Source organism: Malus sylvestris, chromosome 6, assembly GCF_916048215.2.
Source record: "Malus sylvestris chromosome 6, drMalSylv7.2, whole genome shotgun sequence".
Classification (NCBI taxonomy): Eukaryota; Viridiplantae; Streptophyta; class Magnoliopsida; order Rosales; family Rosaceae; genus Malus; species Malus sylvestris.
In genome coordinates this window covers 7,157,279-7,177,598 of record NC_062265.1, presented here as the reverse complement: position 1 = coordinate 7,177,598, position 20,320 = coordinate 7,157,279, and positions in this window count along the sequence as shown.

The window sequence follows — 20,320 nt, the reverse complement described above, 5'->3', positions numbered from 1 at the left end:
AATGTTATGTGGAGGGTGAAGGCTCATATGCAAACAAAAAGCCAGGCCCTCTATTATCACCAACCAAGTGATCAAAAGTACGTCTAGTACTACAAAAAATTATTCGGCAGCCCGCCGTTATTATCAGGTGATCAAAAGTACGTTCAGTACTCCAAAATTATTTGGTAGCCTGCAGCTATTATCACCAACCAGGTGATCAAAAGTAAGTCCCGTACTCCAAAATTATTCGGCAGCCTGCCGCTATTATCACCAACTAGGTGATCAAAAGTACGTCTAGTACTCCAAAATTATACATGAGCATCACTCATGGCAATCATACATAAACATTCATGACCATCACTCATATCAACATTCATGAGCATCACTTATATCAACATTCATGAGCATCACTCATGTCAACATCCATGAGCATCACTCATGACAATCAACATAAACATTCATGAGCATCACTCTTGTCAATCAACTTCGAAAGCTTCATTTATAGAGCTCCAGCTTCGAGAGCTCCAGCTTCAAAAGCTTCATTTACAAAAGCTCCAGCTTTAAAGCTTCATTTTCAAAGCTTAACCTACAAAGCTTCAGTGTATGATATACAAAGACCACCTCCGAACAAATCGCCATTTCGGCCCATACATGGATTGAATTTGAAGTCTCCAACCAATAGACTCTAGTGACTGAATACTTGGGGGACTACACTATGCACCATATGGTGGGCTTCCACAACTGGGCCTCATGAAAAATACTTGGGGGACTTACCCATTATTTATGTAAGAAGAGATGAGCCCTTATTCTATAAAAGGGACTCCCTCACTTTCATTAGAGAGCACTCATGAAAAATACTCAGGGGACTTAACCCATTATTCATGTATTGAGGAGCGAGCCCTTGTTTTATAAAAGGGACTCCCCCACTTTCATTAGAGAACACTCATCACTTATGTATTGAAGAGTGAGCCCTTATTCTATAAAAGGGACTCTCTCACCATCATTAGAAAGCATCGCCGCCTGTTGAGTAACCGCCTTGCCGCAAGCATTACTCCTAGCCCATCACTTATGTATTGAGGAGCGAGCCCTTATTCTATAAAAGGGACTCCTTCACCATTATTAGAGAGCATTGCCGCCTGCTGAGCAACCGCCTTGCCGCGAGCATCAACTCTAGCCCATTATTCATGTACTGAGGAGCGAGCCTTTATTTTATAAAAGGGACTCCCTCACTTTCATTAGAGAGTATCGCCGCCTGCTGAGCAATCGCCTCGCCGCGAGCATCAACTCTAGCCCATCATTTATGTATTGAGGAGCAAACCCTTATTCTATAAAAGGGACTCCCTAACCTTCAACGCCACAAGCCAAGCCAACCAAGGCAACATAAGCCACAAGCAGAGCAGCCTTGCAACATTTGCTACTTCTAGTTGAGCGTCATTTCAGATTGGGAACCGCCTCATATCAAGTATTAGTTCTAGACGACATCTAGTTACTTCGGCCCACACATGGACTGAATTTCAAGTCTCCAGCCAAAAGACTCTCTTGACTGAAGACTTGGGGGACTACTGTTTATACCATACTTAGGGCCTTCGTATTTAGACCTCATATAAATTCTCGGGGGACTCAAATGTAATTATGTAATAAATGAAGGGGTAAATATGTAATAAGTAAGGAGCCCTTAGTCTATAAAAGGGACTCCTTACCCTCACAATCAAAGGGTCTCATATCCCCAAAAAGAGGCCCTCATCCTCACATACAGAAGCTCTCTCTCCCTCACAATCCTCTCACAAACTGAGAAATACAATATCAGTGTGGACGTAGCCCAAACATTGGGGTGAACCACGATACATCTTGTGTTCTTTACTTTCTTGCAGATTCACGGTCGGATTTACGTTGTTCCAACATCCCTCCGGTTTTGTGCATCAACACATACCACATTGTCACATTAATATTACTCCAAAACATTAAAAAAAAAACATTTGTCTTTCAAGTATTATATACTCCAAAATAAGAGCCTAATGAAAAAACATTAGTACATTACTATAAAATACCAAATATTCAAGGATATGCAAAATGAAGGGACTTACGCTTCAAGGTTGAGGAACCTTGCACGATTATATATGCCTTCACATTTTTTAAACTTGTACATTAAGATTATGAATTTTATTTAGTTTGAACTCCCTTAAAAATACTATTCATGAGGATTTGTATGGTTTTAAAAATCAAACAACATTGTACCCATACTCATATCGTATAAGATGCGATCACGAGCTTTGCCTAATTTTTCACATTTTTCGCACTTATAAATTAATTATTATGTTTTTTTTAATGTGTTTGGTATCTGTAAATTACTTGATACTTTTATTTTAATTTGTTTTATAATTTTTTATTCTCACACTTTGCCTATACTATATAAATAAATAAATAAAACTTAAATTTTTTAAATTTACATTGAATAATAATACAATAATATATATTTAATATACAATATATACATATACACTATGTCTATTGTATTTATAGTAAGTTTTTTAAGTAGTTTAAAAATTAAAATCATCAAAATAACATTTTTCTTAACGTGTCAAAACAGGTTACCCGCATGTCACTTTCGTGTAAACCTGTTAAGAACTTGTTAAATAACGGGTTCTTATCGTGTGACCCGATAACGACCCGATTAGATATCGTGTTGACCCAAAACCCGTTATTTTCGTGTTGTTTACGTGTTGTGTTAACGGGTTGTGTAAGAAATTGTTAGGTGTCTAAGGATAGTGTTATTCCCACACTCATTTTAACCTCTCACATACTTTTGTTAATTTGTGGTCATTAATTTTCTTCAATTCATTTGATTTGATGATTGAAAATTAAAAGGGATGTGTAAGAAGTAAAAATGAACGTATCAATAACACTATCCTATTAAAAAATACGGGTGGCTTGAGTGACAATACTTTATGTAGCAATTTCTTTTTCTCTCAAAATGCCACATAAGTTAGTAAATGATACTTTTGATAGACAATTTACTATTTTTATTGGAGATGCATGTTTGATTTGGTATAAAAAATATGACAATATACTTGAATATGAGCTATTCCATCTTTAACGACGACGTGATATCACTTATAAATATTACAATTAAAACTATTTATTTTTTTATTATCGTCTAAAATCATTTATAAACAAGTTCAAACAATCTGTTCTTTTTATTTCATGATTCTTATTTGTCATAAAAAAAAAAGTTGCTCAACACTTAGCTCGAAGTATGTAATGAGTAATTTTCTTTTGTCTTGAGGAGGTTAGGTGTTCAAAAAGGAACCGGATCCCCTCATGAGCAAATCACACAGGTTGTTGAAATTTGATACAACGATTGCAATTATTATAACTTTTAGAGAGATATTCTATTTGTAACCGTTGAATCAAATTTTAATGTTCCGTGTGATTTGTTCAGAAGGCTCAGCCTCCTAAGCTTAGGAGGGGATCCGGTTCTGTTCAAAAATACAGAGTAGGGTAGAAAGGATAAAAGAAGAGAAAGGGAGTCACGTCAACAATTTGGCATAAAATTCAAACGCACGAGGGGGCAGCAAACAGCTAGGGAGTTGTACGGTCATGCAAGCAACAGCCACTGCATGCACACGCAGGCATCTTGTTGCATCCTTTGATTTTCACATTTTTGACCTTGACTTTCTCCAAATTCAGTTTTTAAATTTCATCCATTTTCATCATATATATAATCAAAGCCAGTTGGGACAGCAGCTAATTAACTCCTCAGAGTACTACTACCAAATAATCATCGACGGTTTACCAAAACAAAAACATAATCATCGACGACTATTTGAATATATATATATATATTTTCTTCTTCCAACCAGGGACCGATAGAGAGCTGGCTGAGATGGGCTGTAGCCCAAACGAAATTTCTGACAAGGGCAACTTCTTAGGGGATTAGTCCATCCAGATTAACATGGTTAAACCATAAAATAATGAAGGCCAATAATAAATTATTGAGTAAATGACAGTTTGTAGTCTCAAGTTTTTGTGTAACATTAAATTCATACGTCGTCTTTTAGTTTTTTTTTTTTTCACATTCTTACACAAAGTTACGTTTCTTTACAATATCATATATCCGTCAAATATTATGTATTAACCGTTAAAAGATGATGTGAAAACTGGGGGTTCTACAATTTCGTCGAGGTGGTTATAAAAAAAATATTTCAAGCTTGTGTCCATGGGGATGCTGAGTGTTGTCCTGTATTGGAAAAGATATTCACCAAATCTAGGATTATCCGAGATTGTTTAGGACAAAATTTGTATTTAATTTGTAATTCCTTTTTTAACTGTGAACCATATTAGATTATAGATTTATTAGGAGAATGCTCCTATATATATTGTATGATTCAGATCAATGAAATTATTCATTCGAGACAATTCTTTCTTGTAATATTCTTTATTTACATGGTATCAGAGTAGGTTTAAAACCCTAGCTTTTTTCTCCGCTGCAATTTTTTTCTCTGCACCCTAATTTTTCTCGTGCTACAAACCTCGAAGAACAGCCCCGTCATCTTCCATGGGTGACCAAGAAGTTTCAAACCCTTATTTTCTTCATCACTCCGATCATCCGGGGTTGATGCTCGTTTCAAAGCCTCTGAATGGGGATAATTATGCGTCAAGGCATAGGGCCATGACAGTTTCTCTTAATGCCAAAAATAAATTGGGTTTCGTTGATGGAACTCTCAAAGCTCCTTCACCAGATTCTAGTGAATACTCGACTTGGTCGCATTGCAACGATATGGTTGTCGCCTGGATCGTCAACACTCTTGAATGTGAGATTGGAGGCAATGTTCTTTACTATACGATGGCTCGTGCGGTATGGGAAGATCTCCAAGAACGATTCTCTCAAAGCAATGCTCTCCGCATCTTTCAACTTCAATGGGAAATTGCATATTTGACTCAAGAGCAGTTGTCTGTGGCTGCTTATTATACAAAGTTGAACGCCTTATATACCTTACTATTACAAGACCTGACATCACTTATTCAGTGCACATTTTGAATAGGTTTATGCATGAACCTCGAAAGCCCCACATGGAAGCTGCTCTACACATTTTGTGTTATCTCAAGAATGCACCAGGACAAGGTATTTTCTTCTCTTCACAAAATGACTTGTCTTTGTGTGCATATTGTGATTCTGACTGGGCAGGTTGTCCAATTACTAGAAGGTCAACTACAGGTTATTGCATTTTCTTGGGCTCTTCTTTGGTTTCATGGAAATCAAAGAGACAAAAGACCGTTTCATTGTCTTTGGCGGAAGCAGAATATAGGGCTATGACGAATACTTGCCAAGAGTTGTCATGGCTCATATATCTTCTCAAAGATCTTCATTTGGCTCATTCCAAACCCGCTTTGTTATATTGTGCTAATAAAGCAGCTTTGCATATTGCGGTTAACCCCGTTTTTCACGAGAGAACTCGTCATATCGAAATTGATTGCCATTTTATTCGACAAAAGATTCAAGAATGGGCTGTTGCAACAAGGCATGTTTGTTCTTCATTTCAATTAGCCGATGTGCTTACTAAAGCTTTGGGAAAAGAAACATTTATTCCTCTTGTTCGCAAGTTGGGTGTGAATGATATTCACTCTCCAACTTGAGGGGGAGTATTGGAAAATACATTCACCTAATCTAGGATTCTCCGAGATTGTTTAGGAAAAGATTTGTATTTAATTTGTAATTCCTTTTTTTACTGGGAACCTTATTAGATTAGAGATTTATTAGGAGAATGCTCTTGTCTATATTGTATGATTCAGATCAATGAAATTATTCATTCGAGACAATTCTTTTTTGTAATATTCTTTCTTTACACCCTGTTTGCCACAGTAGTCGTTGTCCTAATGATATAAGACTCGATGAACCACACTAACCTGCCACCTGATTCTTCGTTGACCTCTGCCACACTCTCTCTGAACCACCTCCACGAACCTACAACGGATCGTCGCGCGACGATCCTGCCACACTTTGAATTTTGCCCAGAATTTCATCATCATCACCCGCTACTGCCCACACCACCCTGCTCTTCTCACAGCAGACTTGACCCACACCACCAGCAACCAGCACTCTGGATCCAATTCGCACCCGGATGTCTTCATCACCTCGTGATTCTCATGATCTGATGAAACCACTACTACACTTTGACCCGTCGCCGCTCTGACCCACATATTGATGGTCGTTGCCAATAAAGATGGTACAAACCTTGGTGGAAGTAGAAGGGAATGGCGTTGAGTGGTAAGATTGACGGAGAAAATTTTCATTGTGTCTGAAACACGGATGATACACCACGTGTCATTATATAAGTGGAGAAAAGTTTTATTTTTTAAGTTGTTAATTTTTTAATACAAGTATCTCACTGCTTATATAATGATACATTCTGGGCACAATGAAAAATTTATTGGATTGAAGGGGGTGGAGCCTACTCTTTTTCATTTTATTTTTTGGCATAACTTTTTTTTTTTTATCTATGTGGACAAATTTGACAGCCACATCATCATTTAATAGTCAATTTAACATATTTCTAACCATTGTGTGACATTGGTGTGAAATTGGGAGCTATTGTATGAAATTGAAAAAATTGAAAGATGTTTATAAAATTGAAATTGAACATTTCGTAGTTGCATATCATACTTCACTCTAAATTATTCCTTAATTTCTGAAAGACTGCAAAATTAAATTCCAAATAAGGATACTTCCGTATTTACGAAATATTAGGGAATAAAAATTTTGATGGGACCCACACAACTTTTGGAATTCAACTCTAAAATTTGGAGGAATTGGATTCCCTACAATTTGATGGTAATTGAACTTTGCGAAATTGGAGGAATTAGAATGAATTTTTCCTCCCCATTATACCTTCACTTATGACACACCTCGACCGGAGTCGAGACGTGCTGGCTGTCACGTGAGAGTGACGTAACCATGAGCGCAAAACGGAAGCGATAAAGAGTAAGGAATATGAACAATTTAAAACCAAGTATCTAGCAATCCTAGCTAAGAAAGGATGCTAGTGAGAGTCTAAGTGTATAAATACACTTTCATAGCAATGAGAAAGTCTAGTTGTAGTCAAGTAGGACAATTACTAAGATACAACACCCGAAGGTGAATCCTACTTCTTTGGATTCTGTCAAAACACCATGGGATTCCTCGTGGCCACTAAACTCTGCTATCTAAGACCTAGAGGGGCGAAAAACAAAGTTGAGTGGGTCAGTAAAAACATTCTTACACGAAAACCTTATTTTTCTTTGAATCTACTAACCCCTCGCCGTAAAACAAGTATATAGATACTTCCCCAGAAAATAGAATACATAAATATGTATATATCTCAAATCATGCTCAAAATCAAGATTCATATGTATGCCATGCCTATATATAACAGAATAAGTAATTCAGGTAAGAATAGTTTCATAGAAATATAACATGTTAGCCGGAACCACTGTGGTAATCTGTACGGCTGAATTCATAGCTCAAAAGTCAATCTAACCGGAGTCACTACAATGACCTATACGGCAATATACTGCACCATAGTCGGAACCAAATGCAAGGGTCTGTACGACGATAATGGGTTTAATATAATTATGCTCAATACTCCTCTCACATAATAGCCGGGCGATAAATTGCTAGCCTACGAGTCGGAACCATAAATAAGGTCTGTATGACAAGACTGTGCACCTAAATTGGATCTAATGTAAACATATGGTGCTGGAGGTGACATAATAAACAGGCCTGTACTTTATATCTCTGGCTAAATCACAATTATCCTAGGTGCAGTTTTATGAGCTCAACACTATTCAATCACATATTACATCATTGACAATTCATATAATCAAAACATAACTCACCTGAGCTTACCTGGGCCTCCACAGCACCATGCGACAATATGCATAATTATGATAATGCATATACTAAAATAAAATATAGGCATTGGCATAGCATGGCATTTAAATCACATTTCCCTTCAATACGTTTTCCGGGAAAAACGTCAAGTATATATATATACTGAAAATAACTCCCCACTCATAGATATGTCGATGGGTTGTAGCCCCCGAGCCTCGATTAATTACGCATGTCTTGAGAATAGGTCTCACTTATAGGCGTAATAACTTAATAAACGTTATTTAACGCATATTGATAGGAGCATATTTATGCGCCTTAGTTAGCTAGTTCTTATGCATTTTTGTTATGTTTTCTTTGTTAAAGTAGTCTTTTAAGCTACTTTCTTGTGTTTTCAGGTTTAGCGGACGTATTACATGAAATGATGCAATTTGGAGCTTTTGGAGCAAAAAGTGAGTTTGAATTGAAAAGGACATGCTTGGTACGCAAGGTTGGGATGGAATTGAAGAGTTGAAGATTTGAAGTTTCCTACTTGAAGTAGGAAAGCTAAGCCTAAAAGTTTCCATTTTGGGTCGATCTTTCCTAAATCGGAATTGGCAACCAAAGTTTCTAAAAGTTGGAAGTTTCTATTCTTGGAGGTTTCCATTTTCGAGAGTTTCTATTCTTGGCGTTGGGCTTTTAGATGACCTAAACCCAAATTTCCTTGTGGACCTTCAACCCATGCCGAACCCTAGGGCCTAATCATCTAAAATCTGCCATGTTAAACCCTAGTTCATTCCTCCTAAACCCAAGCCGCACCTTTCCACCTAGAAGCCCTATTTTACAAACCCTAAACCCTAGTCCACTTAAGTGCCGCACCTAACCCTAGCCCATTGTTAAAAATCTGATTTCATTAGGGTTTCTAAGTGCCTATATATACCACCCTTACACCCTAGCCGCATACATCGTGCCCTCTCCACAAAATCAGAAAATCATCTCTCCTTCTCCCCACCTTTTGCCGCAGCCACCATCACCCAAAATCCATCCATTCCAGCCGCCACTCATCCATTCCAGCAACCTACCCCACTGTGCCGCACCACCATACACCTCCCTTACCCTTTGCTGAACCACCATATCATCCCAAATCCATCCCTAAACCGAAATCACATCCAAACAGCCCCTAAACCCTCACTGCCGCAGCAAGGAGAAGAAGAAAGAGGAGCTTTCTGTGTAGATTTCAAAGTGGACTTCTTTGGCTTTTTAGGTGTAATCTTTCTTATGTCTTCGATGTTTCAATTTAATAAACTTTGTGTTGTGAGTATGAGGAACTAAACCCCCTTAGTTGGGGGGTGATTCGAAACCATGTACATGCTTGCAATTTGATTCGATTACATTTAGTTGTTATTTCATAAGTTGTGGATTCAATTCGTTCATCTATTTGATTGATACTTATTTATGTATGTTGATTGAGAGTGCACGCTTAGTTTTCATGCATGAATATGATGCTAGATTATGAGGGAGTTTCACCTAATAGTTACAATCTTATAATCACAAGTAGTGAAGATCGCTTGAAAACGATCGCGTTGAATGAATTCTTAGCATAAGTTTCATGCAATTCATAGTAACAAATGCTTCGTCAATGCTTATGTTTTTCATAGAACGTAATGATTCTTGCTTGTATCTCTATTATGCAATTCATGTAGGGAACTTGTAGGGAATGTTTTGAGTTGTCGTATGCAATCATCCAACTTAATAACTTGTGGAAAAACTGAGGGTTAATTAGTGCAATTCACGGTTAACTTGGGGCGTTGAGTATTCATAGTTTATCGGAAGAACAACTGAAAATCGTTTTGTTTGCAAGTGTGACATGTGTGGAGAAGAACCTCCTAACTAGCCTTTTATCCATCCTTTTCACCAAAATCGTTTTTACAATCTGTGTTAATTAAAGTTTCTGTTTTGTTTTCAAATTCTGTCCAAAACTATTCCCCCTTTAATTTGAAGTCTTAGATTAGCTAGAAAGTGTTTTGATTTGTGTTTCTAAGTATTTTGATTCAAGTTTTCATCAAATTTCGTCCAAATTAGTGCAGGTGCTCAAAACTGCCCAGAAAGTGGTTTTTAGGCAGTTTTGAGCCTTCTAGTTGCTGTTTTGAGTTTTAGGTTTGTTTAAGTGTTTTAACCTCTACTTTTGCATTCTTTGAGTCTAGTTTAGTGTTTTAAACTTTGTTTTTGAGTTTTTAAGTCAGTTTCCAAGTGTTTAGCAATCCCTCCTAATCCCCGGTTTAGAACGATCCCTACTTACATCTTTGCTACAATTTGACAAAAAGAGGGTTTAATTTGTGTACTTAATATATTTTCGCATCAAATTTATATAACCAATAATAGGTAATAACTTCTCATATATTACTCAATTTGGGTATATGAAAATACCACAATGACCTACACAACTCAGGATCATCCCCAAATTTTTAGAATATTTTTCTTAGCTCCCATGAGCCGCCACGCGCCGGCCAAGGGACAACCAGACGTGCCCCCCACGCGCGGCCATGTGCCAGGCACACTGACGGTGTCAACTGACGCAGTCATGTATATTCCAATATATTCTATTAAAAGCTAACGGAATCCGTCTAAACTAACTAACGGCGTGAGAATATTCCGTCAGACTTGACGGAATATTCCTTCATCTCCTACCTTCAGCTCTGGCAACCGTCGCCAGCGCCAGAAACTGGGCAATTTTTCAAAGTTGATAAATACTCACGCCATCGCCAGAAACCGAGCATCGTGATGACCTCTTTGAGCTCACTGTGGTCCTAAAATTCACAAAAACTCAAGGGTCTAAAAGTTGATAAATAGTACCCAAGTCGAAGGTCCATTTTCCGAGGTTTTCTGACGTCCAAAATTGTTCCAATTTATGCCAAAACAAACCAGAGGACTAGGAGATTACCTTTTGAGTCTTAGAATAGCTTGAAACCTCCACGAACTGGTTTGGTGTACTGTCAACCCACGGCTCCCTTTCAAACTAGGGTTTCTCGAAGGTTTCCTTGCTGATAATGGGTACCACTCGACTGGTAAGGATCCTAGGAACACACTGGAGACCTCATAAACTTCGATTCGTGTTGTTTTGGGTTTGTTTGTGTGCGTCCGTATGAGTTCGAAGAGAGAGAGAGTCTGCGAGAGAGAGCACGGGAAGGAGAGAGAGAGAGAGAGAGAGTAATGGGTGTGTGGTCCAAAAGCCACCAATCAAAACTAAGAAAACACTTAGTTCTAATTGGGTCCAATAATTGAGGAATAGAACTAATAGGTCCACAACCTTAAGTCAAAACCATAACACTCAACAATAATTCTCAACGTCCTAGGGTATTTAGGTAATTTCACGCCGTCGATAATTAAATAATATACTTCTCTGGGACAGGCTGTGACAATCTCCCCACCTTATAAAATTTCGTCCTTGAAACTATATACAACCAATACATCCACTAATACTTATAAAACAACCTTGGATGCATCTCTCTCATCCGATCCTTTGTCTCCCACGAAACTTCTTCCACTGAATGGTTTCTCCATAATACTTTTACCAAGTACACAGTCTTATTTCTCAGGACTTCCTCTTTCCAATCCAAAATAGTCACTGGTTCCTCATCATAGGTCAAGTCCGGATTAATCTCCAAGGCTGAACCGGAATCACATGCAATGAATATGCTACATAGTAAAGAAGCATCGAAACTTGAAATACATTATACACCTTAGCCAATTCTGAAGGCAACTCAAACTTGTAAGCATTTCACTGACTCTTTTAGTGATCAAAGACGGCCTGATGTACCTAGGACTTAGCTTACCTTTCTTTCCAACTCTTACTATCTCATTCCATGGTGAAAGCTTTAAAATATCCAATCAGTAACCTTGTATACTCGATCAATAGCATACCTGTCAGCTAGGTTCTTTTGTCTATCTAGGGCAGCTTTTTGGTTCGACTTAAGTACTTGAATATTCTGAGTAGTCTCTTCCACTGACTGAGGGTCTTAAATTTTCAAATCATTCATGGGCCTTATGGTGTTACTTTCGGGAAACTGACGTGACCAACATGCCCAAGAAGTTCAACAGATCCGTAAGCCCAAATCTCTTTTCCATAAAACAGATAAATAGTTGTTGTACTTCTGGAAAGGTTAATGTTCCTTTACTGAAAAATAATACGCTGACTTAGTAAGTCAATCAACTATCACCCAAATTTCATCGTAACCATTTTATGTACGAGGAAGCTTGTACAAGAAATCCATCATAATATTTTTCCATTTCCACTATGGAACGATGAGTGGCTGCATTAAACCAAAAAGTTTCTTCCTTTTAGCTTTAACTTGTTGACAATTGGCACACTTACTAACATATTCAACAATTTCTCTTTTCATACGCGGCCAATAATAAAATGGTCGATTGGCATGACACATTTTAGTATCTCTAAGATGCATTGCATATGCTGAATTATGTGCTTCGTCCAAAATTGCTTTCTTCTCATTCTTTCACCTTAAGCTTCACTCCAATAGATTTCAAATCCGCAATAAGAGAAACATGGCAAGCATATCAAGCATTAATTCTCACTGGAGTCTTCGTACTAAGTGCATCAGTAACCACATTCGCACGATCACCCTGGTCGTGCAATCATAATCACTAAGCAACCCATCCATCTTTGTTGTCGAAGATTAAGATCTTTCTGAATAAATATATTGGAGACTCTTTTGATCCGTAAAAACCTTGCACTTTTCACCTTAAAGGTAATGTCTCCAAATCTTCAAGGCAATATAATGGCTGCTAATTCCAAATCATCAGTAGGGTAATTCATCTCAAGGGGTTTCAATTGTCGTGAAGCATAAGCAATCACTCTACCATGTTGCATCAACACACATCCAAAACCATTCAACGAGGCATCATTGTAGACCACAAAATTACCACTATCATTTGGGAGTGCTAAAATAGGTGTATGAGTGAGATAATACTTCAGCTGCTGACAACTTGCTCCCAATTTTCATCTCACTCAACCTTAATCTCTTCCTTGTCAATCTCCTTACTGGCAAGGCAATGACTGAAAAATTCCTTAACAACCGTTTATAATAGCCTTCTAAGCCAAAAAAGCTCCGCATCTCCGTCACGGTTCGTGGTTGTTCCAAATCCTCCACCGCTGCTACCTTTTAAGGATCCATTTGAATACCTTGAGCAGATATCGCATGTCCCAGAAATGTCACTTGATTCATCCAACATTGGCATTTACTAAACTTGGCATACAACCGATGTTCTCTCAATTTCTTTAATACCAAGTTAAAATGTCGAATATGGTCCACTTTCGACTTAGAGTATACTAGAATATCTTCAATGAAAACAATAACAACCTGTCTAGACATTGCTGGAATATTTGATCCATCAAATCTATGAAAATAGCAGGCACATTAGTCACTCCGAATGGCATCACCAAAAACTCATAAAGACCACAACGAGTCCTGAAATCAGTCTTAGGAACATCCTCACCGCTAAACTTTAACTGATAATACCAAACATCAAATCAATCCTTGAAAACACACAGGCACCTCTAAACTGATCAAACAATCATCAATGCGCGGCAATGGATAACGGTTCTCAATCGTTACCCGATTCAATTGCCTATAATTAATGCATAGCCTTAATGTCCGGTCTTTCTTTCTCACAACAAAAGTGGGGCTCCCCAAGATAACGTACTAAGTTAAATGGAACCTTTATCAATCAATTCCTGTAACTGAATTCCCTTAACTCAGCAAGAGCCATTCTTTAATATAAGATCTGTACTTGGAAACAAATCAATAGTGAACTCCATATCTTTGTCTAGCGGCAATCCAAGTAACTCATCCGGAATTATAATAGGAAAATGTCTAACCACCTTACATCTTCCACATTACTCAGAGTAGCATCATTTAGCACTACATGAGATAAGTATTCTTGGCAGCTTTTCGATAACCATTTATTCGCTCTCATAACAGAAATCATGACATACCTCATTCCACTTTGCTCATCCATAAAAGTAATCTCTGGTGATCCAAGACAATGGAAAGTAACTGATTTCCCGTAGCACTCTGTATTGGCACGATCATAATGCAACCAATATGTGCCTAGAATAGCATCGAAATCCACATATCTAAAGGGATAAGATTCACTAGCATAACTATATCTTCCACCATCACCGGACACCCTGAAAGCACAATACTATCATATAATGACTTACATGCTTACTTACTTAACAAATCCAACGAATAAGTTATTAATATTACGGTCTGCAGCCCGCAATACTGATAACCCACTGTTGTCTTGATAAGTAAGTAATAATTCCCGAGGGTGCAATATTACCATCTTGTCCTTCATTGGGAAATACATATGCATGCTTCGCTCGTGCTCATTCACTACTTCTTTTGGCAACATCGTCCAAAACATAAAATTTCTGTATCACAACCAATGAACTCTAGCAAAGTGACCAAAATGTTTAACGTATCCATAATCAAGTCCAAATAATTCTAAGCATCTTGCAGTGATATGTTAACATGTCCTTGGCTTTTTGTCATCTTTCACGACCTCTATTAGCTTGATTTCTTCGCCCCTGCACACCACAGCCCATCCGACTATAACTACTAGATCCAGGAACTTGCTGGATCGGCATTAGTGGTGGCAAAGAAGACTGCTGGGCATCTACTGCTTATGGGGACAATTTATAGCTTTATGTCCCATTTGTCCACATATAAAACATCCACTGCTTCTTCGTCTACACTCTCTAAAGTGTCTATTATTGTACCCACGGCACAAAGGTACATTTCCTTTACCAATATATCCCTGCCTCTGGAACCTGGGACCTCCAGTGAATCTACCACCTCTTCTCAGATCAGTAGCACTAAAATTTCCGCTAGAAGAACTAGAATTAGTTTCACTTCTTTTGAAGCTTTGAGTTTTACGAAGTCCTTGAGATGACTAACCTTAACTTTGATCATATTTCCTCTGATTCCCATTCTTTTCCTTTCCTTTATCAATATCGTTGAACATATTCTTAGAGTCCTCAACAAACTCTCGTAGAACTCCTGGTACGAAGCACAATGGGTAATGGTCACCAAAAAACACCACATCTTCTTATTACTTAGTTTAAAATGACGTAACATCTCAACCGGATTAGCAGCAACATTCAAATGGTAAAGAGACAAGTCAATAAATTTTCCACAATGCTCATTCGTCGTCATCCTTCCTTGTCTCAAATTTGTAAACTCTTGCTTCTTATCATCCATATATGCCGGAGGATTAAATCTTTTCTTAAACAACTCTTTAAACAATTCTCAATCAGCAATTTCCTCTAGCATCAATTGATAAGCCTCTTGTCTCCACCAGGATGCAGATTCAATACTCAGAAACTAAGGGTCGTCTTGATCCACCTTTCAAAAAGAAGATTCCCTTGACCTTGCATAATGCGAATCATCCTTTCCAAATGATTGAGCCATCGCTCTGCTCCCTCAGGTCCTTCATTTTACATGAAGTGATTCAGTTTCAGCTTATAACAAGTCTCAAAAGAATTCCTTTGAGAAGGACGGATAATAGACTGAATCACCTTAATAATAGCTTCCCCTAACTGAGCTATATCAGAGAAACTAGGCTCATCTGAATGATGTGGTTCTCTACGAGGCGGTATAGTTCTGACAGAAGACATTAGGAAATTCTAAAGATATATAGGACTGCAACCTAGGCTCTGATACCAAACTGACACACCCCGACCGGAGTCGAGACGTGCTAGTCGTCACATGAGAGTGACGTAGCCATGAGCGCAAAGCGGAAGCGACAAAGAGTAAGGAATATGAACAATTTAAAACCAAGTAACTAGCAATCCTAGTTAAGAAAGGATGCTAGTGAGAGCCTAAGTGTATAAATACACTTTCAGAGCAATGAGAAAGTCTAGTTGCAGTCAAGTAGGACAATTACTAAGATACAACACCCGAAGGTGAATCCTACTTCTTCGGATTCTGTCAGAACACCGTGGGATTCCTCGTGGCCACCAAACTCTGCTATCTAAGACCTGGAGGGTGAAAAACAAAGTTGAGTGGGTCAGTAAAAACATTCTTACACGAAAACCTTATTTTTCTTTGAATATACTAACCCCTCGCCGTAAAACAAGTATATAGATACTTTCCCAGAAAATAGAATACATAAATATATATATATCTCAAATCATGCTCAAAATCAAGATTCATATTTGTATGTATGCCATGCCTATATATAACAGAATAAGTAATTCAGGTAAGAATAGTTTCATAGAAATATAACATGTTAGCAGGAACCCATGTGGTAGTTTGTACGGCTGAATTCATAGCTCAAAAGTCAATCTAACCGGAGTCACTACAATGACCTATACGGCAATATATTGCACCATAGTCGGAACCAAATGGAAGGGTCTGTACAACGATAATGGGTGTAATATAATTATGCTCAATACACCTCTCACATAATAGCCGGGCGATAAATCGCTAGTCACCTACGAGTCAGAACCATAAATAAGGTCTGTACGACAAGACTGTGCACCTAAATTGGATCCAATGTGAGCATATGGTGCGGGAGGTGACATAATAAACAGGCATGTACTTTATATCTCTGGCTAAATCACAATCACCCTAGGTGCAGTTTTATGAGCTCAACACTATTCAATCACATATTACATCATTGACAATTCACATAATCAAAACATAACTCACCTGAGCTTACCTAGGCCTCCATAGCACCATTCGACAATATGCATAATTATGATAATGCATATACTAAAATAAAATATAGGCATTGGCATAGCATGGCATTTAAATCACATTTCCTTTCAATACGTTTTATGCAAAAAACGTCAAGTGTGTGTATATATATATATATATATTGAAAATAACTGCTCACTCACAGATATGTTGATGGGTCGTAGCCCCCAAGCCTCGATTGATTACGCATGTCTTGAGAATTGGTCTCACCTATAGGCGTAGTAACCGAATAAACGTTATTTAACGCACATAACCAACAATGGGTAATAACTTCTCATATGTTGCTCAATTTGGGTATATGAAAATACTACAGTGACCTACACAACCTCAGGATCATCCCCAAATTTTTAGAATATTTTTCTTAGCTCCCACGTGCTGGCCAAGGCACGGCCAGACGTGCCCCCCACGTGCGGCCATGTGCCAGGCACACTGACAGTGTCAATTGACGCCGTCAGGTATATTCCAGAATACTCCGTTAAAAGCTAACGCAATCCGTCTAAACTAACTAACGGCGTGAGAATATTCCGTCAGACTTAACAGAATATTCCTTCATCTCCTACCTCCAGCTCCAACAACCGTCACCGGCGCTGGAAACTGGGCAATTTTTCAAACTCTTTAATCCCGCTCATTTGTTCACCATTTTTCATGCAATTTCCACCAAAATGAAGTTTAGGAGGTAAAGAATTGCGTTATAACTCTTTCACGCCTCAAATCTCATGAAATCAAGTCGGAGAAGTCCTCAAACTCCGGCGACCTCTGCAAAACTCCATTTTCGAGCTTCCCGTGACCCAAATCCTACCAACGATGCACTCCGAGCATCGTGAGGATCTCCTTGAGCTCATTGTGGTCCTAAAATTCACAAAAACTCAAAGGTTTAAAAGTTGATGAATAGTACTAAAGTCAAAGGTCCATTTTCCGGGGTTTTCTGACGCCCAAAATTGTTCCAATTTATGCCAAAACAAACCAGAGGACTAGAAGATTACCTTTTGAGTCTTAGAATAGCTTGAAACCTCCACGAACTGGTTTGGTGTACTGTACACCCACGACTCCTTTTCAAACTAAGGTTTCTCAAAGGTTTCCTTGCGGAAAATGGGTACCACTCGACTCGTAAAGATCCTAGGAACACACTGGAGACCTCAGAACCTTCGATCCATGTTGTTTTGGGTTTGTTTGTGTGCGTCTGTATGAGTTCGAAGAGAGAGAGAGAGAGAGAGAGAGAGAGAGAGAGAGAGAGAGAGAGAGAGTGAGAGCACGGGAAGGAGAGAGAGATAGTAGGTGGGTGTGTGGTCCAAAAGCCACCAATCAAAACTAAGAGAACACTTATTTCTAATTGGGTCCAATAATAGAGGAATAGAACTAATAGGTCCACAACCTTAAGTCAAAACCATAACACTCCATAATAATTCTCAACGTCCAAGGGTATTTAGGTAATTTCACACCGTCGATAATTAAATAATATACTTCTCTGGGACGGGCTGTGACACTTATTTCTCAATTCCGATTGCCCTTTGCATTAACTCAACACTATATTTTGTTCTCTCAGTAAAAATAAAAAATAAAAAAAATAAAAATTCTTACAAAGTTAAAATAAAATAGAATAAAGTTTTACCAAATAAATAAATAAATTAAAAGAAATAGCACATAAAATATGGGAAAATACCCATAAATGTGACAATTTCTTAATCTTTGGACATAAATATGACATTTCAAATATGCACACACCATGCACAACAATCAAACAAAAACAAAAATTTTCATACACCTTGAAATTCCAACTCTCATTTCTCATTTTGTAGAGAGAGAAAATCTCTCTCCCCCAATTCTAGTTCAAAGAACCCTAACTCACCCATCTTCTTCATCCAAGAGCTCTCTCTAACCCACCCATCTTCTTCATCCAAGCTCCCTCTCTTTCTCTCTTTCTCTTCTCTCTCTACATTTCGAATATGCATAAGAGCTCTCTCTAACCCACTCATCTTCTTCGATTTTTACCTTTTCATTCGTAGGTTTTTTTATTGGGTTTGCTTAATTTTGCTTTCTAATTTATGGACTTTTGGAGTTGAAGTGATTGGTTTGGTTTTTCTTGGAGGAGACCCAAAATCCTTCAATTTTGATTTTGATTTTTTTTTTTTTTGTCATTTCTCTGATTTATATATGGGTTTTCATTTCTTCTGTCTTTTCCCTCTCTCGGTCCAAATTTACAAGTACTAAAATAGGCTTTGGCTTTTGCTGCAATTAAATGAAAAAACATATTAAAGGTCAGTTGCCTTTTGGAGAAGAGATAAATTTAAGGGAAAAGAGAGAAATCAGAGTGGAAAGAAGGAAGAGAGAAGGATATGGATGAAACTGTTTCGCGTACCTCGTTCGCTCTCTTCGTATTAAGCTTGCTCATACACTGTATGTACATGACATGTACAGGACATGCACATATTATGCTCACAGATCTGAGCTCAATCCAAAAACCATAGCTCACAGCTCTCTCTTCGAAATAAAAAAAATGATGCAATTAGATAAACGACCCTAAACTTTACATGAAGAATCGAAGATTCATTAATTTGAATTTGGTATCAAATTTGATTGGGTTCAAATATTTCAAGGATTTGAAAAAATTGCAGTTTGAATGGGCACGAAAAACCCAACTAAATAAAAGGAAATTGTTTCATGAACTCATTCGCTTTTTTTGTATTTGCAGGGTCTGCCTCTGAATCAAAGGAAAAGGTAGTAAACTACGTTAATGCGAAGAGTATCAAAGATGTAAATACGCACCATCTACACATAATAAACTATATGCACATAATATGTACAATACATGCACATCATATGCACATAACAAGAGAAACTTTAACGACAAGATATTGGTATAGTGGATACAATTAAAAACATAATTGTTATGTATATAACTTATATAAGGTTACAATGACAATTTAAAAAGCCTTGTTACGTATATCAACCACCGCTTAACTGTGCACATGGAAAATATGATACTCGTTGTCGTTATTTCACGTACACGCATGGCCCCTAACGTCCTTTAAGTTTTTTCTTAATTTTGTTTTTCTATGAGGCCACTAGGTTGTGGTCATACTCACTAAATTATGAGGCACAACATACATGCATCATAACTAGTGAACATTCCCACTTTTCATATTAAGATGTAGCCATACACACCATATGCACACCACATGCACATTACGGAAAAAATTTCACAAATTTCTGCAATTGAATACTTGAACCAGAAATTGTTCCATCCCAGTCTTGTAGCATGTCAAAACTTGAAATTTATTCCACAACCCATACACCCTAACATGAAACACAAACCCTAATTTAACTTATAAGTATTAATTCATGTTACAAACAACCCATTTATTCTATAAATCATTGATGAAGGAACTTGGAAATAAACACCCTACCTTACTATGCCTGCTGAAGCTTTAGTCGCTAGAAAAAATGGAACTTTCCGGCCAAAATAGAAAATATGGAACAAAACCCAACTCACGTTTCTCACTTCTCTCTCGCATCCCTTTGTTCGAAATCAGAGGTATGAGGTGAACCCAAAGGCCAACTCACTCTTCTCGCCTCTCTTTGGACTTCCATCTCTTCAAAACCGAAGCTCAGAGATCTGAGGAAGGGGGAAAGAGTAGAGAGAGAAAGTGAGAGAAGAGAGAGATGAAGAGAGAGAGAGAGAGACTAGAAAGAGAAATCAAAAAATGGGGGAGAGAAAGAG